The 22,863-nt window shown below is 34.2% G+C and overlaps 1 long non-coding RNA gene across 1 annotated transcript in view; it reads right to left on the reverse strand.

The window, feature by feature from the left end:
• LOC105664278 (uncharacterized) overlaps positions 1-22,863 on the reverse strand; it is a 144,746-nt gene that overhangs the window by 116,624 nt on the left and 5,259 nt on the right. The window contains exon 3 of the long non-coding RNA XR_013039704.1: positions 11,202-11,260. This is a non-coding gene — a long non-coding RNA (uncharacterized LOC105664278). The remainder of the gene's footprint in view (positions 1-11,201; positions 11,261-22,863) is intronic.

Consider the following 22,863-nt stretch of genomic DNA (forward strand, 5'->3'; position numbering starts at 1 on the left):
CACCTGAACTTGAGCGAAAATCGGGACAAGTAATCGAATTTTCGGCGTCTAAAGGCATTATAGTACTTGAACATCCGCTATGTTCACCCGATTTGGCTGGCTATTTTGTATCTTTCAAACTGAAATAAATTGAAGTTAAAAGGCACTTGTATCGATGACACTTTTGCCAATCATATATCTTTTCAACAAGATTTTGCTCGAAGTATACCGAAAGTGCTCCGAAAAATTTTATAACTGTTGTAGACTTGCTGTTGATTTTCAAAGAGCTAGAATCGATAAAAAAGTACAGAATTTTTGTGTCTTTTCTTTGCAATTTAAGTGGTTGCATTGAAACGTGAATATTGGATATATTCTTTGAGTGAGAATTCATATTGAAAATTTCTTGATCTGTTTTTTTATTTATTCGTCTTCATGGCAAATCTTTGAATCTTTAAGTTTAGAAATTACCAAATACACAAATTTTACGAATTTCTAAATTTCTAAATTTCTGAGGTTTTAAGTTTTCAAGTTTTTAGGTTTCTAAAGTTAAAAATTCTCAAGTTTCTAAATCTTGAAATTTCTGAATAAAAATTTTCTTAATATCTCAAATTTTCAAGTTTTAGGTTATTCAGATTTTCAAGTTTGCAAATTCAGGAAATACTCATATTTTGCAACTTACAAATTTTCGAACTTCCAAGTTCTCAAATTTCTGAATTTAAAAATTCCCAAATTCCCAAATTTCCAAATCCCCAAATTCCCAAATTTTCAAATCCCCAAATTTCCAAATCCTCAAATCTTCAAATTTCTGAATCCTCAAATCGTCAAATCTCCAAATCTTCGAAAGTTCCAAATTCCAAATTTTCGACCTCACCAACTCCCCAAACCCAAAACTTCCACAACAAAATAAACACAGTTCGTATTTCCCGTCCCACAAGCCAAATAATAGAAAATAATTTGCCATTAGACGTCTTAGCATCCGCCATTCGTGCATCCATCGTAGCATCCGTTGTCCGAGAGTTAAACTACATATAACGAGAAGCTGTTCTAGGAAAATGTTAATCTTCTTCAGGAAGTAGCTGCAGTTCAGAGATGACGGGCTTTTAATCGAACGATAAAGACAACGGATAGGGAGTCATCTTCACGTGTCCCGACACTGACGACTCATATGGCTGCAACCACACATGACACACACGTCACGTAATCTCGGTTACTTGTGTAAGTAATTCTATTCCCCTCATACTGACGCGATTCTCCGCACCCTACCACCTAAACACACCCTCAGCATCTACGTAAATAGGTTCTCCATCCACGGATGTAATCTTCATACGACATTCATTATATCGTGATCTAAGCACTCTAGTTTCACTATTTATCGCGTGGGTCGCCTGAATGGAAACCGTGACACAATTCGCTTTAGGTTAGGTTTCTACGCTTTCCTTGCTAGCTTTTTTCTTCATTCTAAATACTCGGAATAATGTATCCGTTCAGTGGAATTAATCCAATTAAACGAAGCAGTAAATGATTGTCGACTGCTACTTGTTTACAGCTTGCAGTGTTACATGGAAATTATGTCGTATTAATCCTTAACTCTTTTCTGCGAAATCTTTGAAGAGCACTTTTCTTTTATTAATTTTTGTCAAGTTCTGCAATGTAAAAATTTAAGTGGCATGTGCTGCAGCTTCAAAGATAATTCATATACAAATTTATTTGTAAATCTTCAATCTAATTCGAACCTAATTTAATTTATAAAATTGTTCACTGTGTAATTTATAAAATGGTGTAAATGATGATGAACCGTCACAGATATTTGTAATGCAAACGTCGCATTAAAAATTTGTAATCCAAATTATTAGCTAAAATCTCTAAAACATTTCTCTCAATATCTAATTATTAGTTAACTAGGTAATTGATTATTCAGTGACCAGTTGCGATATAATACAAGATTTGTATTGTATTATACAAGTAAGCATTTAGAAACTACTTATTATTAGCTAATATCGTCTAAAATTATCTACGTAACCTCTAAATCTATCAATGTCTACCTTTCTACGCTTCAGGGTCTGCAATATTGTTTTAAATGATTACCAACACTAATCACGACAATCTACAGATGCTCTCAGTAATATTAGGTCTACTGGAAAGTTCTGTCCAATGTCACTGCTTGAGTTTTTCGAAGATGAGTCATTCTACAGAAATGGAATACACAATTATGGAAATGTGGGTTGAAATCCACATTACACTGGAAAGAGTTCATTAGTAAATTATATTTTTTACAATAATCATATATTATAATACACCATTTTTGTGAAGAACTGACACTTTCATTCTTAACAAAAAAGATTAAAATTTCTAACAAAAGTAGGTGACTTAATTTAAAAAAAAATTATCCCAAAAATCTTTCACCTAGGTCTAATCTAATGAAACAGTATAACTTTTGTTTGAAATATTTTTAATATCTTCCGTTATTTACAGTTTATAAGCAATTACACAGACTCGAATAAAATTCGGATAAAAATTTTAATTTAAAATAAAAACCCAACAAATTACAATTAATCACCCAAACTTCGCCCAAATATTAAAGAATTTGAATGCTTTCGACTATAGACTGCTCATACATAAAAATATGATTAAGTTATCTACGGTTATCTTCATTTTCCTCAAAAAATGTACTTGCTGTTCGTTGAAAGTAAACCCATTGAATCATCTGAAATAATGTCTCATCGAGAACCCGTTATCAATCTGACGAGTATAGACATGAAGCTATCAGAAAAAATCGATGTTCCGGCAACCATCTCGAAAAAGGACAGGCTACGAAGCGGATCGCGTGCAAGTACCGGTGCAATTATCTGGATTCTTTATTCCGCCGTTTCGAAAGTCGCGATTGGCAGCCAACACGAAACGACTCCGGAGGTCCAATTGCGTCTATGGGGGCCCAGAGAGCGAAGATCCGGCCCCGTTCGTGGCAATGGGCGTACAACGACGCGGAAAACGGCGATCGCTCCGGAAGAACGCCGCCGATCGTCCATTGTCGGTCGCCATTCTCGACGATCATTCAGCGTGCATTGGCTCGCCTTCGTTCTCCAACGATGCGACGAGTTTACACGCCTTCGTAGAATTCGCGTCGTTCTCCAGGTTCGTGATGTAAGCGCCCCACCCTATATTGCCGAGAATTTATCCCGTTCGACGGACTCACGGTCCTTTTTCGCTTCCTGCCTCTTTTTCATCTAATAGGCGACTACTAATTAATCATCGGCGGTCAGGAAGTTGTCAAGGCTTTTCGCCAGCTGCATAGCACGAAAACGAATCCTTACGTCAGTTGTAACTTTGCGAGATTAGTAAGTGGAAATTGTTTGAATTTGTATGTATGCAACTTTGAAATTGAAATGTAGGTGGCAAAGTAGACAAATGAAATGTAAATTAATGTACAGAATAATTTTTCATCGTGACGAAAATCAATACAGATCTCGAGGTATCATTTTGTAACTGCCAGCAAGAAGTTTGACTCTTTTGCTAGTTTTAGCGTTAAACTTTAAAATTAGTGTAAAGGTTAAAGTTAATTTGTAAAGTTAAAGTGTCAATTGTTAACACTTGAAGGTATTTTGGCTTTTGTCATATATTAACCTTAGAACATTCCAGTTAAGAAGTTTGCTGAATTTGAAGTGCTGAATTCATTTAAGATTACTTTTTCTCTATTAATAATTGCTACTACTGCATCATTGTGTTCATACGCCATATATGTACTACTATAGATTCATTCAAAAAATATTTATTTCATATTTCAATATTTATTTATTACTAAACCGCACAATGAGTGTGAATCATCTTGCGAGTCGATGAAAACATAAGGGTTATGTTTAAGATTTGTTTACAAAAGGAGTCTATTAAGATAGTTAGTCCACAAATTCTGGCACATATTATCTATACACGTACAAATCGATATATAAGTAATTCCTAATCGATTATACTACAAACTGCTAATGAGCTCGATTTGTTATATTGTAGAGAATCTGCAGTTACCTAACATGTTAACAACACGATAATAACCTCTTTAGTCTGTTACCTAATCCTGGATAACCTAACCTGTACTTGAAACACTCTGTGTATGATTACGATATCTCGTATTTTTTCTTCGTCTACTAAGTAAATATTCTAAAAATAATTTGTATAATACAATAAATGTGCATTTTTTATGGTAAGATTAAAAATTCTATCATTTTGATACAGGTTATGTACAAGTTTACAATCGGAAGAATTTTCACTAAACAGAAATTTCTCTTTAACATTTTTATAACTGTTCCACCGAAAAACATTCATTTTTTCCAAATTTTCTGTACAATGAAAAATTCATGGAATTATATGAATTTCTATAACAACGATAAATTACATATAGTATTATGCGATAACAAAAGTTCAATAATATAGTTCAATGAACACCTATAACCAAGAATGTACAATACGCTGAATTGATTCGTTTGTAGGTACTGACTTTTTTTTAGGGTGAAATTGACAAAGCTCGTAAGTTATTTAATATCAGCCATTATGTAAACAAGCATTTTCAGGAATTTAATTTTACAGGTATTGCAGAAATTCGTGGACATTTATTTAATATTAATATTTGAAAGCATTACTCGCTTGTGATTTTTAAGTAATGTTCATATGTGTTCATAATTTCCCATCTTTCACAAACGAACGGTTCGTGCACCATTCAAGGGATATCCACCCTCGCCATTAACTCGTATTTGGATATTTTTTGAGAACACACGGAGATACCCGTTCGATACTCGGAAATTAATTGCTTCAGAAATCGAGCTTTAATTTCAAGATTAATTCACCGCTATTTGCAATGAAAAGTGAACGGTTACAGTGATTTCCCGGAAAGAGCTACAATTTCAGAGAACCATTAACCCATTCGGCCCGTTGAATGACTCAAAACAAGGGATGCGTCATACGTATTCACTTGCACCGCTGTTTTATGATACATTTCGCGTCGAGGAACAATAGAGGTGTAAATCGATGTATTTTGATATCAGAAATTGCGATCAGTGCAAGGCCGTTCGCCATTCAATGAACCTTTATACTCATATTTGGGGTCACTGTCAAACTTCGATATTCGGTATTGACATTGACTCTTTGATTTTGGGTCATCAGTCCAAATGATTGTCACTTTTTTCTCCCCTTCAAGTTATCGATTGGTTCAGTTTGTGTGAAATACGGTTAAGATAATTTCACGAAAAAACCATCAATATTCAAAGGTTCTCAATATTTGACGATACTGAAATATTGATAATTAGACGGCGGATGTTTATACATATACAATGTATCAAAGTCTGCAAAAAGAGGTCTGCAAGTTATAGGTTAGGATGATTTATGTGCACGTATTGTGTTTCGATATTTCATAAATGTATAAATACGCAGTTCGTTGATATTATATAGTGATTGTTTGATCTACCGTACAATAACAGACCTATGAAATATCAACAATATATGTTTATTGATTGGCTGATGTTTCTATTGTATGATTCAACATCCAAATCTGAATTGAGCTTAAACTGATACGTGTTAAACTCTTATAGTGATCTGTTGTCATTTCCTATGAAACTGTGGAAAATGCTAATTACCATGAATTGTTTGAAAGTGTTTGCACTGTAAATGACGAATCTTAATTTGTTATTTTGCTTTATTTAGAACTCATTCTGCAATAAATGTTATATTAATCTACAATTAAAATGTAATATAATATTAGAATTATATTATATAATCTTATAATAATTAACCAAATATTATTACGATATCACTATCATTTTACTGCAACATCATTATAATATTAATAATAATTTTACTATCTTTAACAATCATTTAGATTTTAGATACTTGTCGTGTATTACTAGAACATTATTTATTTTGAAAACATGATCCTTTTTAGTTGTAAATATACTTTATAAAACATGATGTACTTCTTGAATTTTGTTTATAATTTTAAACAAACAATATCAACATAATTTTCAGCAACTATTGTTATTATCACTCAAAGCAAAAATCCTTATAGTTTAGAAAAAGCAAAAAGGTTAAAACTGTTTGCGAGTATTTATAACACATTGCATATGAAATTCAAACTTATTTATAAGACCTTTATATTTAAATAAAGCAGCATTTTATGTCAGTACGCTCTGTAAACTAGAGACATTCACAATTACCCAAAAGATGACAAAATGATCGAGTCACCTTTCCGTGGAACAATTTTCGCAGTTCATCGAGGGGTGAATTAATATTTTCGTTATGACGGTCGAGGGCCTCTCTGGGATCGTGGCCTGTTTGGTTTGTAGTAATAAAATTTGTGACGGTTTCCGTCGCTCATATGCATAATCGACGCGAATCGCTTTTACCGTGGCCGGTCGCGTTAACGACGCTTGACGACGCGTAAAATCAGGGGTGATAATTTGGAATTAACCGAATTAGTATGTTACGGCTTTGTAATTGCGTTACAACGGATCGGCTGTGTGCGCTTGCGCTCTCGTGTAAACTCGATAAAAGAAAGTGTTTGTGAACTCGGCCGATCGACCAGCCGGATTGTACCATTTGAAAACGCGGCTTTACGCGGTCGTTTCGTTGTGGCCGCTGTTATAAATTTAATTATCTCATTAACCCGTACGTTCAATCACCGTTTTATTTTAACACGCCCATTCGGAACGTTCGATTCGATGGCGCGTGGATTCTACCGTCCACCAATGGGACTTTCATGGAACTTAAATATCCGTCGAAGGTAATCGAATTTCGGGGACAACTTGTTAGGCGATCTGTGAATCTCCGGTGCAGAACCCTTAACGAGAGTTTGAGAAATGTTACATCCGTCCAGGGTCAATCGAGGGTGAACCGTTTCATCTTAAACAGATGTCGATCTGTAACACTCAAGTTCTGATCCTTCGTTTCTGGGAATCTGTGACTAATCCAAACGTTCTGTGAACCTTGAGAACTTCTGCTGCTGAAACGGTTCAGTGACATACAGTAATTCGATGCGTAGCGGGGAACAAGATGAGTTTCGCTAGGGAAAATGGCGAGATAGGAGAAACCACTTGTTCATTTTCGGTCGACAAATCGAGTTTAAAAACTTTCAAACATTGATTTGGAAATTTGAATTTCGTGAGATTATAAATTTGTAAAGTTGAGAATTTTCCAGTTTGAAAATTTGGGGACCTCAAGATTTGAAAATTTGTACTTTCGAAAATTTGAAAATTTGTAGATTCAGAAATTTATAAATGTAGAAATTGTATGGATTTTGAAATTTAGAAAATTGTGATGGTTTTGTGCTTTGCAGCAGATTCGAAAATTTGTGAATTTAAGTTCTTATGAATTTGAAGAAACTAAAACCTGGAATTAAAATTAATAACTACTTAAATAAAACATAAATAAAATTTCTTTGTTTGACTAGACTTAATAAAAAATTACAGTTTGAGTCTTGATTAGGAATAGCAGTCAGAGGCAATAATTAAAATAACATTGAAGATTATAATAATTAAAATCTTTGATCGATTTGGGTTACAGATTAAACTCCTATTTCCAGTTAGAAAATTATTCAATTAGCAGTTACAATTTAATTCTCAATTAAAGGGAATCCAATTACGAATAAAGCGTTAATCGTTAATTAGTTTCCAATTAGATTAAAAACTCAATTAATTATGTGAAACCATTATAAGGATATATGTAATTAATTTTCAAATTTAAGCTTTTAATTAATTATTTGATAGTATAACTAATAATAACAAAAATAATAATAGTAAATTTAAACAGTTTCATAACAATTTTCTTCTAATTTACTCGAAGTTCAATGGAACTATATTTTTAGTTGCATAGTTCTCAGTTGTACATTAGATATGACAGAAGCACTGATTTATTTTCAATATTTTTAAAACTTCAACAATTTTTGAATCCTACATAAAATCAAGTTTTCGTAAGCTCCTAAATTTATTAAATATGATATTAGAATGAAAGTATCGATGTATTTTCCAACCAAAGCATCGGACATCGAAGCAAATGAACAAATTTAACAAACGATTAAACATTCATTTAATCCGATACGCATAACACAGACAAATCTCCCAGAATTTCGTTTAGATGGCGAAAAGAAATACCTACGGGTTGTGCTCGAGCCATTGTTGCCCGGTGCAAAAAGTCAAACAAATTAATTTCAATTGCAGACCGCGGTCCGGTCCGTCTCCTAGCAACGGAACGTTAGCGGAAAACGCGTATGCGTTGGTCGAATACAAATTGGCGCGGCAAACGACTTTCCAGCAAATTGTAACCGACGAGAGCTCGAATAAAACGAGGTTGCAGGTGAAAAAAGGGAGAAACTAAATAAAACGCGAAAGAATTCTAAAAGGATTTAATATTCGATGCGTCGTACGTTAAGCAAGCAAACAAGCACCGTGCTGTGAACGAGTATCCCGCAAACGAGAAGAGTTGGCGCGATAATTGAAACGGGAAGATCCTTCGACACCTCCTTTAATCAAGCACGCTCAAAAGAATCCCTGGCACCTCGTTCGAGGACGCGTTCAAAATTCACGAAACCGATTCTTATTCCTGTAAGAAGAGAGAGAGAGGTCTGGTTCCAGTCACTCGGTTACAAGCTTCTCAGCCGAGGCGTTAAGTGTTCCCTGGTCGTCCTTTGATGTCGAACAATCGGCAAAGCGCGGATGATCGTAGGCGTGGAATTCGGCGCCCGACGAGTGACCACTCGTGGAATCGCGACGAGTGTCTACCAAAAGCAAAGGGAAACACTCTTTCCGCGTCGTTTGGTCGTTTCAGCAGGTGATCGCTATCCCCAACAGCGAGGGACACGAGGGGTGGGTCGTGGGGCTGAGATCGCGCGGATCGAGCTGCAAGACGGAAGACGAGGTATAAAGGGAGAAACGGGGGTGGAAAACAATTAAGGGAAGGCGAGGAGAGGGCCGCCTTGTATGATAATGCGTTGTAACCTCCGGCAGAGGAGAACGATACGCTGAAGGAGGAGGTGGAGACGATGATGGAGGTGGAGGAGCAGGTTGCCGAGGATGAGGCCGGATGAAGCGAGGAATGGAGGGGTAGCCGCGAGAAGGGGGTTGGCGGAGGTCGTGGTTCTTACTTTGCATTCCTTTGTGTGTCCTCCTGAGCCCTCCATCTCTACCCTCCCAGCCATCCTCCTCCTACTTCTCCCTCTTGAAGCTTGAACTAACGCCCGAGGTTTTAATGCACTTGTCTACTCCACATACCGTTCATAAAGACATATATGCCGTCTGTTGAACGAGTGGGCAGGAGGACTGATTCTTGGAAAGAGAAGCGAGACAGAGAGAAACGATGGAGGAGGGTTTCGGCGAAGAGAAAGAGGGAGGAAAATGGGGAGACGGGCCGCGTGCGATGGTACGAAGAAGCGAGAGACGGTGCCCGGCAAAAGAAGAGCCGCGAGAAAGAGAACGGGAAAGCGTAACGATATGAAATGCATTTTAAATTCTAAGCATTCGCTCGCGTCGTGGAAAGACCTCGGTTCTTTGCTTGCATAATCCTGCCGGTGATGTACAAAAGTTGAAAAAGAACGACCAAACGCAGCCAGGGAGAGGAATTCAAATGCACTGGTCGAATCAGACCTTTGCCGAATGCCTTCAGGTAGGATGCGAATACGAAACTTGCGCCCGGCATTGTCTTTAACACGATGACTACCCTTCGGGATCATTCGTGACACCATCAATTTAACCCTTTGTATTCTAAAAGAGCTTCTCGCTCGCCATTTGATTTAGTAGGGTCACTTGAAATGTATGAACATTCCCTTTTTACATTATAGTCTGTATTCTATGGTAGTCACCTACTACTCGTCTTTATTCTTTCTTCACCGCACTTGGTACATAGTAACATAGGAAATGTCTCTTTATTGCTATTTTCAAGTAATAACTTCAAATTTTAAAAATGTATTTCTTTATAAAATTGAGAAAGTCGTGTAACGAAGGGTTTGAATAGGATGACAAGAAAGTAAGATGTATTAATGTTCTTTAGATACACCTGCAATTATTTATTATGTAATTATTTAAATCAAATGTTTACACGTATATATTGCAACAGAAATTAGCAGTGAAGACGATGATAAATAAAAATAAGATCATTTTTTAAAAATTCATAAATTCAGAAGGAAAATTTAAGTTATTTCTTATTGGGACGTGACATTCTTCATCATGACATCTGGTGGCAAAAGGTAAAAACACTTGTGGCACACCAGTTCTCTGTATAGGGTAGTTGCAAGAAACGATACTAAATTAAAATCTTAAATTTAACAGTTACAATTTTGATAGAAGTGTTGAAATTATCAGACAACGGCGCAGATAAGGTTATTTATATATTTCAAAGAGTCTTCCAAATCTGTAGAATGATAGATGTCTTCTAATTCAGATGTCTTCTAACTCTGATGCCTTAAATAAATGGTACTCATATTTATTTTATGTATTTCTATTTCAGTGGTACCGATAGTATTGATCAATTTCAATAGTATGTTTAACGAAATTATCGCAGTATGGAAATACTTTGAGGTTTCTATACAAACAGTGTTAATATGGAAAATTTATATGTATTCCTAAAGATAAGACAGAATGTATGTTCTGAAAGTTGTCACCGTTTTGGAGCGGTAGTAATTAGCAATATAACTGTATCATCATGATATAACGTGTGGCACTATAGTGAGTGATTGTATAATGCGTTGTAGTATAATAAGTGGCGATATAGTGCATGGTTTTTGCTACGCATAACCACAGAACATGTGATTATATAACTCGTAGCTATACAATGGGCTGCAATACAAGATGTAGTTGTATAACAGGCTGTAATACAACGCGTAGCTATTCACCGGGTTGTAATATAACATGTAGTTATACAACGGGCAATTATACAGTTTTGACGACATAATTTTTGCTACTATAACGTGATGTAACATGATCATGAAGACTATTCATTAATATTTCAAAACAGTCCTGTAAATTCATGATTTCCTCGAAAAAGATTTTGCCTTAATGGTTTCCTCTCATTGTCAGCTAAGAGACAATATCAACCTATTTAGATTTGAAAGCAACCACACGTGTTGCGTGTCCCGTTCCATGTATCAATGTAAATGATATTCTTTCATCTCAGCCATCAGTACGCATGCACCAGTCTTACGTTTTTTGATTTAATACTCAATTTCAAATAAAAAGATAATTTTTATACCAACTTACCTTTTGTGTCCCGGTGTCTGCGCATCAACCAGCTCTCTTTTACGACGTCATTCGTTAATCTGGAAATCGAAAGTAAGAATAATTAGAAAAACTCGTATTACCGTTTTCGATTCAAACGCATTTCATTTTCGTATCGTACTTGCGCAAAATCTGTTTAACGTTTAATTGGATGCAACAAGGTCAAGAGCATAGCGGGGCTGGAATTCATGATAAATAATTTCGATTTTATCCTGACGCGTGTTTCATCGACGGACATAAATTAATTTTTATGACGGTACATGGTAGTTTTAACGAATTTCAAGTAATATCTATTAAATCGCATCACCTTCGGTGGCTAACGTTCCGATGACAACGTCACATTGAAATCCACAAATATTTATACTATATAGTCATAATACGCGTATGCATGACAGGTACGAACAACGGAGCGATAAAATGGCGCGATTGTCGAGACTCGATTAAGAATACCAACACGAATATTTTTGTAATCCTGCCACTTTTACGGTTATCAAATTATTTTACGGTTAATTATTATTTTTCAAATTTGTAGAATTTTATAATTTTAAGAAATGCTTCGAAAGAATGTTGAGAATTACATTTTCATGCAAACTGAATTAAAAAATATTTTCAATTGCTTAAATAATTTTTATCGATACTTAAACAACGACTTAATCATGTTTATCTTTTGTTAAATAAATATTTCTGGATACTTGAATATTTCGCCTCGATAATATTCATATATTACCAGTTTTCTAAAAAGGCGGTAGACAAGGGTTAATTTTAAAGTGACTGCAAAAATTAAGTCTACTGGTACAGTCCCTTATTTACAGTGACTATTACATTTTTGTATTTTGTCAAATTGCAAATTTCACATATGACGAAATTATTGAAAATTTAATTCATGATCCATAATTATAATGTCCTACTATGATCTCTTAGAATGTTGCAAATTTACAATACTATATAATTATCTTTCGAATAAATTTTTTCAAATGAAAGCAATTATTTATAGGTTTTTTATCATAATTACTTGAGAGTATTTAACAATGTATTTCGTCGTAAAATTGCAAAAAATCATGTAAGGAAAGGTTATCCTATTTTTGGAATAATTATTATAATACATATCTTAACTCAATATTGTACGAATTCTCAACAGAACAAATATTTTGTTACTAAATATGATAACAAATAATTATTTACTTTCTTTTTGAAGTTCATTAAATGAAGTTTATTATTGATTTTGCAGATTCTCCGTCCATAGAAAGAAAATTTGAACTGTATCTAAAAAACTTGTCAAGTACAATGTCAGATATTGTTTCGTGCGTTTTTTAATGACTAATTACCAGCCAGTCAAGTATTCGCTGCGCATTTCTATGATGATCGATTCGTGTGCCAACACCGGTGAAAGAAAGTTCAAGAAAAAGGGACAAACAAGTGAGTAGTTTTAAAAAAGAGCGTGTTCACACATGTACGTCAGCCACAATGGCGACGTTAGGGGTCGTGATGTATATACGAACTGGTACACGTCGATTCCGAGGAGACGTGCGCGGACGCGAAGGAGGCACACAAAGAAAGAAAGAGAACAGTGGAAAAACTCCTTTTCATTCCGTGGAAAAAAGAAAGCGGGCGCGAGATTCGCGCTTCATTCATGGCCAACGTCTATGGGGCGAAAAAACGACTTCTCCTACGAAATGTAATTAGCATGTCTTCGCACAAATGGCCCAGACAATGCTGTCGTTTAATTAGTATGCGTCTCCGTGGCCCGAGTCCGTTCCTTTCCACACCCCCGGTCGTGATCATGTGTCCTTTACCCTCTTGCGTGTCGTACATGATATACACACACGCACACACACTTGTCGTGGAATGCATCAACCAACCGTGCGTGTATGTGTGTTGACGTATCGCACGTTACTGCACACCGCACGAGTGTCAATATGTCCGTTCACGACCACGTGTGTGTGCGTGCTATTATCGTACACAGAAACCATCTGACCCGTCATCGAGACCTTCTGAAAGGATTTTTGTATTGCAAATATAGAGTGTTTCCAAATTTTTTTCTGATAGCTCCATGTGGATTTCTGTTAACGGTTTTGTTAACAGGGATTTCGCCGTTTTTCGACGGACACAGGAACCGGTTTTTACTGCAAAAGTTGTCAATAGAATTGTACAGCAAATTTTTTCATTTGTTTATTGGGATGTTATGGGGGATAAGATATACTATATCGATTTCGATGGTTTTGTTGCGTGGTGTAAACTTGTTGATGAATTTGGAAATATCAATTTTCAGTCTGCGAATTTTCGGGGTTCGAATTTTTTTTAGTTCGATATTTAAAAATTTAGAAATTTATAAAATTGCTAACTTGGAAATTTAAGAACTTGAGAATTTAAAGATTTTTAAATTTTGAAAATGAAGAAATTAAGAAACTTGGAAATTCTAAAAGTTGAGAATTTAGAAATCTAGAATATATAAAATTTTCAGTTTCTCAATTGTGAAATTGACTTTATTCGATATTGCAAACTTCGGAGGGTAGTTATACCCTTATAAATATTTTTTCTTCTCACGAAAAAAGTGCATGTTTTTTTTGGTCTATTATCACATGCTATTATAAAGAAAAAAACAATATTTTTTTTGTCAGTTTCAAAAGAGGTATAATCCGATATTAAGTCTTCTTTTGTAGATAAACATGTATGTATAGGAAATATGGAGATCAACTTCGTTTTTTCTTTCAAAGGAAAAATATCTTTCTTTTTAACATATAAATACTTCATAGTATCTAAGGTAAAAAATGATTAAGTCATAATGTCACAAAAGTCAGTAGCTCATAAAACCTTTTAATTTTAAACGCGAGGTATTTGATGCAGCAATCTAACATTGTCGTCGTTCAATGAGTTCTATGGGTGTATATTATATACATTATTAAATTGTACAGATTTGTTGAAAATAATAAATATATACAACAAAAACGTGTTATTTTATAACATATAAAATAGAAATGTAAGAAAAGTATTTTGTAAAATGTAAAATAAAAATAATTTAAATAAAATAATTATTTTAAAAAAATGTAATACAACAGAAATCTGTAGTATAACATAAGTCTTCAAGAATCAGATAATTGTTTGTTACTTTAATATTTAAATTTTACGATTTCCTTTTAATCTAAAATTGTAGTTCAGTGTCAAAATTATTTAGTGGATTTTACATCTACAGAAACATGAAAATTCATTTATTTTAATATTTTTAATGAAGAAGCATATTGTTAAAATAACAGAAAGCATAATCATTAACACACTATACATGTATATGCTTGTACATTCTATACATTCATTATATTTTACCTTGTATAGTTGTATATTTTATATTTTTATTTTATGTGCTTGCATATTTTATATTTCTATTCTATATTTTCCTTTATATATTTTAACATGTAACCAATAACAATAGTTAGTATCTCCCAAATGATCAAAAGACCACCAAATACGCATCATCTAACGAATTCCACAAAGTGATCACCACAAATTTCATAAATGACCGAGCGTAACAATTAAGGTGACTTTTCCATAACAGAATTTTCCCTATTTGTCCGTCCAAAGAGCAAACATAACGAGATGTATAAATTCGCTGAACGAATTCAGCGATAAATTCGTTTTAATGTTTCTTTCGACGAAGGTCGATCCCGTGAACAGGTTGTTCCCACGGTTCGAAGACTATGCTTTAATGGCAGACTCAAGCTGCTAGATGCGTGACGTGACTATGACGCATTAACGGGACGACAGGTCGATTCGCAATTACCGTGCGAGAATCCGCTCGCATCCTCGAGACAATTGCAGAGGGTGACGAAGGACACCAATTGCCGCGTAGCCAACGACAGAAAGCAACGCGACTTCCGGGATGGTAATATTCAGCGTCAGATGGAGCAGCAGTACGCGATCGTGTGTGATAAGCGGCAGCATTATCAAAGAAAAATAGAGAAAAAACGAAGGGAATGTCTTTTCAGGGAGGAACAGAGAGGAGGAAAGAAAGAGAGCGGCAGTAATCGGTTTCTGGTCGAAATGAATATTAAAAAACATATTCAATCCGTAATTTCATCGCGGTCTTTCGAATCTTTCCGCTCGAGTGCCGTTTCGTTCGAGTGCTCCTTTCAATGGGGACGCATTGTTTGAAACGTAAAATGTTGAGCACCAGAGTTTTACTTTTATTACCGACGTTTTTTCGAAATTAGTTTCGGAACGATCGTCGAGATAATTTAATGGTATTTCATGGTCTACGCTGCGCCCGGGGGGAAAAAAGGAAGAAGATGAAGAAGAAGGAAAGAAAACGCGATTAAAAGCCGTTCGGTTTTTTTTTCGAATCGCGATTTCGTCCGCCTCGTTCGAATCTATCGTTAATATTATATCGTAGTGCATACATCCGCCGTACAGCTTTCAATTAAATATCGAATGTTATTTTTTCCGTAGCCACCGTTCTACCAGCTTCCTTGCGCGATATATTCGTTCTCGAGAGTGGAACGGATACTACGTCGCAGTGTAATCAAGCTCTTTTAGACATCCTTCCTCCTTGATAACTATGGCCTACCTCCGACGATCTGTCACGGAACTGCGTGACATTTAGATCAACTTTTATAAGAATTTTCCAATAAGGTCACCAGAATATTCTCTTTTATCTTTTTATTCGATTCTCTGTTATCGTGGTTAGAATAACCTTTTCCATTTTTTTATTTCATTCTCTTTTATTATATCTAGTCATAACTAGAATTAATCTGTTCCGCTAATGATTTGGAAAATATCAGATTCGTTATTTAAATATCAAATTTAATTCATTATAATTGTAGATACGGATTTTTCATTTCGTGGTATTTAAATATTTATCTTTGTGTCGTAACGTATTTGGTTATTATTAGACATGATAAAATATGATCTTTCAAAAATAGTTACTTTTGGTAATTTGGCAATTTGGCGATCTGATAATTTGGTAACTGAAAGATTACCGTCACTTTTAAAGTTAAACAATTTTCTGTAAATCCGTTCAACATACTATTAACAAAATAACAAAATAACTCTTTTACGAAAACGCTGAAAAATCAGTATAAACCGTTATTCCGTTATAAAGTAGAAAGTTTGTTTAATCAGTCAAATTACGAAACGTCCCACATTGAATACACGGAAAGGGTTAAACATCGATGTTTCGCGTTCGAGTTACACGGTGATGCCGGACGAAAAATCGCGCGGAACACAATTTCGTTCGAATTGAAATTTAATTGCGGTGAAAACAACAGGAGTTTCGGTGAAACAACGCGGCTGACCGAGACGTCGGGTCGCGTCGCGACACAAACCAAAACTCGAAATCGCTCAATCTGGGTCAATGCCGCGATTTAACGCATCCGAGCCTTTCGGGGAATTGAACGAATATCGAAATTGCGACGAACTTTTACATAATGAGCACGCGGGTGTCGTTCCACCACCGTCTCCCTCTCCGTGTACGTACGAGCACACACGCACGCACACCGCGTCGCGTCGATGAATATTTTCATTTGATTGCGTTAATTAAACTGGCTGCCAGCCGATGACCTTTGAAGTTCACCGGCACGAGACCCACGTACACCAATTACCGATATTATTAATTGCGACGAGTTCCCCATTTTCGGACGCTGCTCGACGATCATGTTTTTCGTGGCAGGGAGAGGATAATTGAAGGAACGCGTGAGTACCATCGCTAATAAAGTGGTCCCGTTCGTTGGACCATGGGAAAATAAGTTTTCACGAATACTTGTTCGTGAAATGAGAGGATCTTTGATTGGCTGAAATTATAATTACTCTGCATCTAGAACTTGGGCTGTTAAATGCTAGTCATTCATTGTTTAATTTATTTATCTACGATTTTCGGAAATCGGAAGTTATTTCGTACGAGTGTACAAGATATATGTCCTTTATGCTTTGAAGAATTACAGAATGTTTCGAGAAATATTGCGAATATTTTAGAGAATTACAGTGTGGACTTTCTTAAGTAAAATTGTTATGTAAACGCGTGCATGATTATCTATGTACACATAAGTACTTGATGAGTATCCAATATTATGTGTGATGTATATACACCGTATTTAATTTTATGTATGATGTACATGTGGTGAATTTAATTTTACATATTTAATACACCTAGTATATTTAATTTTATTTACACATATGCAGTGTATGTAATTTATATATGATGTGCATATGGTGTATTTAATTTTCTATATTATATCTATGTAGTGTATTTAATTTTACATCAAATAAACATGCATTGTATTCAATCATTTATAAAAATGTAAAGTGTTATTTGCTTTAATGTGTAAAACTGATTATTAATTTCTAAAATTAGCTACTCTATCGTTTTCGTTTCTTGAATTAAATTTGTAATGTTTATCGACAATCTTCATGGTGGCAAATGTGTTAACACATAAAATTAAAAATAAAATAATGTTTTTCAACATAAAAGTAATCTATAAAAGCCTTGACGAGTATATGGTAGATGGTTTTCCGTAGAAGTGCGACATCGTGAAAGAGTTAAGGGTAGATTGCTGCCCTCTTCAGGCTGTTGGACCACATTAACCAGTTATGAGTACATTAACATCTTAGGATTATTTTTTATATTATAAAAATATTATGAGTTCTAAATGAAAGAAAAAGGTAAATTCTAAGTCAGTGATAGTTCAATTAACGCATTGAAAATATCTATTGAATATAATTTTTTTTTTCAGTAAAGACAAAAATATGTATAAATAACTTATACATCATCTGATTTTAATTTTATTATTATTATTGAAAAATTTTGCAATTTTTGTTTTTGACACTTGAAAGATAATTTTCAAAAATATAACAATTTCAAAATAGTTAAAATGGTCTAACGCCTTATAAGAGCTAAATGAAAAATGAAAAATTTTGATTTTAAACACCTACATTTAGAGTAAAGTTCAATTAATAATTGCTAATTATTGAAATAATTTGAATGAAGAAATTGCAAACTACAAAAATGAATGAATTACTAAGACTTCCAGTAAAAAATAAGCCACTTATAAAGTAACAAACTAAAAATGTAAAATTCAAATTTGACAAGCATTAAGTACCACAATAAAATGTCACTAATCGAACTACAAATGGTCATCAATTTCAGAATTAATTTACTTTCACGCATCTCGATAATTTTTCCAATTCGTTAATTTTGTAAACGTTTATTTATCTACAAATTACAATGCTCCCTTTTCCAAACGTTAATCCAACGGAATCCGTGGTTTCAACATTGCAGCTGAATATTTTGAATAAAATACTACAAATTAAATGTTTGACATACTTTTCTGTTCCGAATTTTCAATTATTTATTATACAATGTAATCACATAAATATGTAACTATCGCAGTTTACTCTACACCGACTAAATTTTTAGATGTCTATTTAATTGCAGCAAATACGTATTTTGTCGTAGCGGCAAAGGTAAATAAAAAGAAACGAAATATCCATTAATTAAATAATTTTAACTAATGGTAACGACTAAATCTCATGGGAACTTAATTTCGACTTCATCGGTGAATCGATTTCCTTTCGACTATCCGTCGGTAATTAACTGTAGACAACTGTCGTGTGGCGAGTGAAGTAGAAGTACTGTTTATCGAAGGAAGAATATTCTGCGGTTTGCTTTTAATTATTACCGGAACTCGTAGATTGCGTGTGGGTTGATAAGATTGATTTCTGAACGTGTGTATTTATAAAGCGTCTGAAAACCTTCCTTGTACGGTGCTATTTCCTAACTACACCTCTCTGCAAACGAATCTCTCAAAATATGCATTTTTGCGTGCATCGTTTCATCACCCTCAATTGTTCCATTTCTCATGCAGCGATAAAAATAAAAAGAAAAGAGGACGGGGACATTTCGGTCAAGAATTCCGGTAATATTTCTACCAACCACGCACGCGATATTGAAAAATGATCGTTGCACGCTGACGTATTTTCCCACAATTGTGGACAAAATTAATATCCCCAATTGTCAACGAAATAATCGACGTGATTTTAGGGAGGCAATACAGCAATTTCCAACGACAAATGTTCAGCTTCTATTTTTTATCACAATTATAACTGAAATATTATTGCTGTACTTTATATTTATTTTGCCGTTAATTATATTTATATTATAAATTATATTTATAGGTGTGCATTTAACAATATTAAATAAAAATACTAACTTAAATATTTTCACTGAGCAATTTTATACAATTTATTTATATGAAATCGACTAAATCAAACGTTTATATTAAACATTTTATATGTATGATAATTTATATTTTATAAGTACATTAAATGCTTTGTACTTTTATTATACTTGAAATGAAAGCTATCAAAATAATGAACAAAAATTGAAATAATATATTTCAAAAAGACTTGTACTGTATATTTCTATTGTACATACAAAAAATCACAATTACTGAGACAAATTCATCATCCAAAATCAATAACTTCGAACTAACGTACGTACAAATACCATACGCTAATTAAAACAGATTTTGCAAGATGAAATTTTTGTTTTTAAATTTTGTTCACGATTTCCCGAGAATCAGTACGTAATTTCAATGGCTTCCACTTTTTCCACCATTGTGGTAAGAGAATAACAGCCGCGAATATTTTTGTTGCAACAGAAATAATTTCAATTATATTTCGGTACGAAACCTCGTGGAAAAGCATTAAAATCAGCCAGAGACGAGCATCGTTTCAGCGAATATAAATTCCTTCACGGTGGGATCTTCGTTGTCGCTTACACCCAATTTTCATGTCGCTTTCGAGCTCTCACACCATCGTTTCCTGTTTCTCCAACGAGACCAGCCAACCAGAGACTTTAGGGTGAAGCACTTACGACACAATGAGTATGCAAATAGGCCAGCATTCGGCTACATTTGTTTCAACGAGCTTAGGAGCCCCGTTGGTTCCTTCGCGGAGGATCATAAAAGTCTACCGTGTAGCCTCAAATCTTTCAAAAACAAGGGGAGCTGCCCTTTGCTCTCCCGTACTTACTTTTATTGTCTCGATTTCATTTTCACGGCTACGGTGAATGTTGTTTGCCAGCCGTGATCGCCATCTCTTTCTCATACTCGCTGCTCAACTCAAGAGTTTTGCGTTCAAAAGCAAGATTTTTTAAAACAGTTTTAATAAGCAAATCATTCGTTTCTACTAGTGTTATTTAAAAAATTGTCGTGTCTTCCGACTTTTTTCTGATTATGTAAGATCTTGATCACCACCTTTTGATTTGGGTCCGTATAATAAAAAAGCAACACTCATTTAAAAATTGATTGTTTATAAAAAGAGTATCTGTAAGAAATCAAGATCCGTAAGGTTGCAAATGTTTCAATTACTCGCAGCTTTAAAAGAAACGGTTTTGTGGGTTTTGTGGGAATGTTACACCTGTCGTCCATGGATTGCAAAGGTTAAACTTATGCGACATAGAATTTGCTAACATCTGTTCTATTCGAATGTATGAAACGATGCATTACATGTAACTGATGACAACTATGTTGCAAATGTAATTGGGGATGATTTAAGGGGAGAATTCCACATTTCTCATATACAAACTTGCATAAATGTTATTTTCAAATAATGAAATTCTTCAATTTAAATTAAAATTGATATTCTTTTTCAAACAACTCATCAAATTTTATAATTTTTTAGAGATTGTTTATTCGTGCAATTTTTTGTGGGATTAATCTTTGTACTTCTCTTTTAAATAAATGATCAACTTTTAAGTTCTCAGTTTTTCTTTTGAATAACTCATTATTAATTTATTAATAATAAGACTTAAAATGTCTAATGATTGTTTTAATTATTTAGACAATTTTCGTTTTACCTAACTATTTTTATTTCGTCAACACCTATGAAAACCTAACCTCAAATAAGGTTGGTTTCTGAAATGAAAACACTGATAAATTGTCGTAGTATGCTCATCGATTGAGGTTTACCCCTTAAGTTTGTACTAAATGAAGCTCCATTATCCTCTACGCGAAGAACATATGCCGCTATTATATCTTGAAATGTATAAAAAATGTAACTGCAATTATGGTACTGAAGGGTCTCGTGTATGGTCACTGATAATGTCCACGTTATAGAGGGGGAAACTGTACTCCCTATCCAAAGGAGCAAATATCGAATTAGATACTGCAATTAAGCATCATTTAGCTACTACCTCAATCTTCACGTATCTATACCAAAAAATTATACTTCGAACCACATTAAATGTTTGTGTTTTAATGAACTCTCCCTATTATAATCTTGCAATTATTCTACGCAGTAAAAGTTTAACAGTGATTGTATACAAAACTTTAGTAATAATGGCATATAGCAAAAGTTCGATAATAATACACAGCTATATACGGGAAATTTGGAGTAATTATCAAATTTTATTTTAACGTTAAAGACTACTTGATTTTAAAGAACTGAATTTATAATATATTTTAATAATATTTACTTATTAAGTCACTTGTGTACTAAAAATATTTTATGAAATTTCAAACCACAAATTTTGATACTTCTTGCAATAATCGATCGTTTGAAACTGCATTTTGAAAATTTGATAGTAACTTGTCATGATGAAGGAGTTATACAATAGTTTCGTTTAATATAAGCAGAAATGAATAGTTACTTCGTTTATGTTTATTTATTGAGCTTTTACGTTTGTAGCGTAGAAAATTTATTTTTCTAAACGTAAGTAGAAAATTTTGTACATAAAAAAAGTAGTAAATTTTTGGAGTCTTGAAATTGAAAGATATAAGACTGTAAACGCTAACTTTTTGCGGTGTAAAGGTAACCAACTGTGGGGTAAATAATTCCTCAAATGTTTCTGTCGCAAAATTACCTTCTGAACTGACAAAACGAATTCTCGTCGAAAGGAAAGCTTGGATATTCGTATGCAATCTACCTAGCTACTTCTTCGTGTCCCACGAGATTAGGCTCGACAATGAAACTTTTGTCCGAAGTTTCTGTACAGCCTATCACGGCTGAGACGATGACGAGGATACGTTAAGATGCGTCACGGTGCCGCAGTCGAAAACTTAGGAAATCCTGACAATGGCCGCCATTTGGGAACGTCTACCACGTCGACACTTGCCAAGACATTACACGAAATAACGATTCTGAAAGCTTAACAACAGCTCGATGCAGCAGAATGCGTTTGGAAACTCGCCTAATCGTTCGATCACCTCCTCGTTATCGCGTTGAACACCCTCGGGGTGTTCGTCGGTGAATGACACCACAAATTAAATATAATTGAATAATTATAGAACGATTATTTCGATCATCATTACTGGACAACGGATATTTATGCAAACGTACAGACGTTTCATTTAAAACTGAAACAATATTGGGTATGCCAATAAAGTGTATACACACTTTATTATCAAAAGAGGTTATATTATTATGTTGGATATAATTTCGATTATTTCAAATATTTACCTCTCACGTTTGTATTATTTAATATTTTTGATATTATTTTCTTTGAGTTTTCGAGGTTTCTGTACATTTTATTGCAACTTTGTGTTGATGAAAAGTTACTTTCATACATAAAGAAAATTTACTTGCATATTTTGTTACAGTAAAATGGTTTTTAATAAACTAAACGGAGATCTGTTTTAACGATATAAATGAAGATAATTCA

This window comes from Megachile rotundata, chromosome 10 (assembly GCF_050947335.1).
Source record: "Megachile rotundata isolate GNS110a chromosome 10, iyMegRotu1, whole genome shotgun sequence".
Classification (NCBI taxonomy): domain Eukaryota; kingdom Metazoa; phylum Arthropoda; class Insecta; order Hymenoptera; family Megachilidae; genus Megachile; species Megachile rotundata.